Source organism: Sitodiplosis mosellana, unplaced genomic scaffold (assembly GCF_009176505.1).
Source record: "Sitodiplosis mosellana isolate CC-2019 unplaced genomic scaffold, AAFC_SMos_1.0 Smas_scaffold_6170, whole genome shotgun sequence".
Lineage (NCBI taxonomy): Eukaryota > Metazoa > Arthropoda > Insecta > Diptera > Cecidomyiidae > Sitodiplosis > Sitodiplosis mosellana.
Genome location: NW_022601411.1, coordinates 3340573 through 3345001, shown reverse-complemented (window position 1 = coordinate 3345001; position 4429 = coordinate 3340573). Strand labels below are relative to the sequence as shown.

Sequence of the window (4429 nt, the reverse complement as noted above, 5' to 3'; positions counted from 1 at the left end):
CAACCGAATATGCGGCTAGAAATATATGAAAACATCACTCGACTTGGTCATGTAGGTACTTAAAATGTTCGTGAGGGATCATACTAGATGTTCGAAGGTAGCAAAGGCAGAAATTGTTTGCTCAATGGTGATTTAGCCGTGAAACTGAAGCTCATGGTCGTAATTTGCACAATTTGGTCCCAGAAAATCGTACTTTTTGACACAAAAATCACACAAACCTGTAAGAAATGAAACTGGAAATCGATCCCTCGTCCAAAATTGTCTGGATATAGACACATTTTCGTACGTATGTTGGCTATAATTTGGCTTTTATAATTTTTAATTGAAATAAAATGGCCAAATTTGAGGTGATTTTCGAATATTTGTTGCTCTATCCATGTCCAGAGGCACATTTTGAGTTGTGATATGGCGTTATATCGATAGCTAGGAACAAATTGAGTCGGATAGAGATATTTTCAGATTGATTATAGTGGACTGGATCACCATAAATGGGCAAATATACAGAAAAATGAAAAATTTCGGCGATTTTTGGCAAATTGGCACTATTTTTTTTGAATATCCTGGAATAAATCGCTGTGAATCCATCCTATTCAACGTAGTTTGTTACGAGCTGCCGAATTACGGCAAAAAACGGTATGTTTAAGCATCACATTTAGAGCAAATTGCAAAAATATGTCGAAAAATGGTCATTTTTTAGGTGATTCTCAAAAAAAATCCGGGGTGACACCAGGCACTATGTATCAAAAAAGTGCCGGAACAAAATTTTCATCTCTCCTCATGATCTTTCGATCCCGCACTATTAAATTTTGAATCCTTTTTTTTTTTGAAAATCGATCACCCCTATTGCCCAATACTTAGAATTCGGTCATGTGCAAATTTCACCATATAAACCAATGTTATTTCACCGGCACTCCGACGTTTTCATAGAAACTTCCCTGCTCAACACAGCCGAAAATCGAAAAAAAAAGTTAAACAAGTTTTTTTTTTGGATTCTAATTAAGTATTTTGTGTGCAAAATCTATTGATATTGTCGGCACATCGAAATCACTTTGGTAAATGAATGAATGAAATCAATCTGAAAAATGCAACATGAACAGAATAATCGAAAAAATATAACAAAGAAGCAATATGCGAAAGACGTAACATGGAAAAGTAGATTCCCAAAAATGCAACATGAATTTGCACCACACTGAAGCGCGTCATAAGAATACTGTGGCAACCATAGCTCATGTTACATTCATGTCGACTGGAGATTCATGTTGCGTTTTTACGAAATAATTTTTCATATTCGGTTCTTTTTATAAGAGATCTGTATTCTCATTTTTATGCTCAGCGACACATATACATATGTCGTTTATTTACGATACGTTAATGTCTAAACAAAATAGAATTTGGACTCTACGCACATTTGAAAAATATTTTTGTCCACTTCGAATGTTAAGTTCAAGTTGAAAGTTCGAAATGTCATACAATTCAATTTTAAAATAGTACGCATAACACATTGATGGTTAACATAGATTTGTATGTAAATAAATCACAGCAAAAATGAATGCAATTCTTTTTTTTCTGTATTTAGGTGCTCAAAATTCGTCACGATGAAAATGGGGCTGACAGCATCGCCTCTACGCCGTCGTGGATGCTTACTTATATTGGCTTTTTGTATCATGATTCCATTCACTCTAATGATGCTGTTTATAGGACCTGGTCAGTATATTGCAACTTTTATTTTATTTTGTTACATTTTCGTAGAAAAAAAACATCAAATTGAGACCGTAATTTGGAAAAAAAAAATCTAACATACTTTGGTCAAATCTAAGAAAACAACAAAACTAACTGAACAAAGAACATCAGTATTCTATTTCGTTAAGTGATTTCAATTATTCAATTGAACTCGGTGCACTCGAGAAATATTTTAGCTTCAACTATCGCCAGGGAATTCTTGAAGGAACATATTTCAATTAACTACTACTCCTCTCCTCCTCCCCTCCTCTTCACATATATTTGTTGAGTGTAACCAGGCGCAATCAACACAAATCAGTAATGGATTTAGAAAACTACCAGTTTGTATATGTTGGAACTTGAGAAAATTGCTGTTATCAACTTCACTTTCAAACGATCACCTCTGCCGCTCACTCCACGTATCAGTGCTATTCGTTTGGCGATGAATTGAAATCTATTTGAAGTCTATTCAACGAAATTGAAATTGTTGAAAATTTTCGGCGATTTTTTTTTCTATGAATTTCATTTGATAATTCGAAATGTTAGCCATTCGTATTGTTTGAGTTGGAAAACAGATTGCCACAATTCATCTCCACTAACACGAGAACTGCATTGTCTTTATGCGAACAAGAAGAATTTCACCATGCTGCGCAAGTTGTTAGCTCTATAAATGGCAATCGGATGCATACGTACAATCGATTGGATTATGTGTTAAGCCCGTAGTGCTTATGTGCCAAGTAAAAATATATATGCGCATTGTGCACATCACCTAGATTCTTGGTAACCGATTAAATTCCATTTGCTATTTGTTGTTTTTGCTGTATAGGTCGATAGGTAAATTTATTTTATTGGGTAAAAAGATTGGGCGCATATATTTTTCATGTCCTACATATTTATTTAATTTTTGTGTGGTTTAGCTTGTTGATTGTGCGCTATATTCGAATATAATTTTCTTTCATTGACAATCTCTTTCTCATTCTAATTCTGAATTGGTTCTTTTTCTTGCTTCGTCTAATTCGTTTGTTCAGTGTTTCTCGATCACGGATGCAAGCAAAATGTCATGCCTGAAAGTTCGAGTTCAAATAACAAAAATATACATATATCTTGTGTGTTATAAGCAAAAGAGGAAGAAAGAGAATGAGAAACAAGAAGTGATGTTGATGATCGTTGAATAGAAGCCACAAGCCCGATTTGATGCTCAAACAGATGTGAAGAATTCCATCCTAAAAACTTGTGAGAAACGTCGTATTTGTTCGTTTCTTCTTTGCAAATAATTGGCTTGGCAAATGTTATTATCGCATGTTGTGTACCATTTTGTGTCGGTATGTCAAGACCGTTTTGTGAGCCGCGCGCTCAATCTCTCACATTTATGAAAAAAAACCCAAACGAATAGGCTATCAAGAAAATTAGCCGCAAATTACCTGCATGTGTGAGTTTGAGTGATAAAAACTCGTCGGCAAAGAACATCATTGCCATGAACAATCGATATAACTGATAATTTCATGGCTTATATGCACAGAGCGTTAGTACACGAGACAGCACAGGCAGCACACGCTCCATATGCACAATGTAACGAGCAAACGAGCAAGTGACTATATGTCCATTTGGTTATGGAGGAAAAAAAAACTATTGTGTATGGACTTGGAAATGTTATTCTCTGTTATATCGCACTCTCTTTCATTTGTCGCATTCGTTTCTTCGGCCGCTCGGAATTGGATGATGAATTTATGGTGCAATGATTATTTTCTTTGCACATATTATAACGGTGTTGATGATTTGTTTCAAGTATCCGAAAAGTTACCAACGTCCCAATCTTTGCACACAAAATGCATTTCCATTTTGTTCGCTTCCATTCGAAGTAGAAAATTTCCAATAAAAAGTGTCTGCATCAATGGTTTATTGCACTCATTCTGACTCTGTGCCGTTCAATATTCGATTATGTTATATTCATTGATCACACAAAACTCTCTTCATTCATATACTTCTTTTCTATCTTCACATAAAGTGTGCTGTACTCTTTTTGTGACTCAATAAAACTAAGACACTTACCTTTAACCACGCATGTTTTTTGTTCTTCGACTCATCGAAACTGTTTGCTGCATGCAAGATATTTGAAATAAACCGAAAAAACGAAGTTTTCTAAGCGATTTCCAATTTCCAATCGATTCAATTGATTGTGTAGCTTGTGCCACTTTTTCCCCGCAAATCGCCGTAAACTTTTCAAAACGCCGTAGAAGGTGAGATAGAATTCATTTGACTCGAATAAGTAGTGTACCCACAAATAAATTCCTTCGCATCTTCGATGTCTGTGTAACCTAACTAGAAAAAAAAAACATTCGCAACACATTTGTTTTTCTCTGTCGATTTTAATGGCACAGATCTATTGGATTTTCTGCACCTTCCTTTCAGTATTTTTATTCGACGGTTTCACAGTTAAGAACGTTTCTTTCTCTGTTGCTTCTATCAACTTTCGCTAATGTTAAGTGTCAATGGAATTATTTTGTTTGACTCCATAAACCAATTAAATGCTATTCTTCTCATCAACAGGAAATGTTCATTATTTTTTCATATCGTTTTTTTTCTTTCATTTTTCCAATTTTGCTTTTATATGTAGAAAGTATTTTTCGAATTTCATTAAATAGTTTAATTGAATTTCTTTCCTTTTTGTATAGATTTATCGGCTGAACTGACAATGTCTCAGCGTTTAGCT

The 4429-nt window shown here is 34.6% G+C and overlaps 1 long non-coding RNA gene across 1 annotated transcript in view; it reads left to right on the top strand.

Moving 5' to 3' along the window:
- LOC129575986 (uncharacterized) overlaps window positions 1-4429 on the top strand; it is a 33698-nt gene extending 29269 nt beyond the window's left edge. The window contains exons 3-4 of the long non-coding RNA XR_008688850.1: window positions 1577-1704; window positions 4392-4429. This is a non-coding gene — a long non-coding RNA (uncharacterized LOC129575986). The remainder of the gene's footprint in view (window positions 1-1576; window positions 1705-4391) is intronic.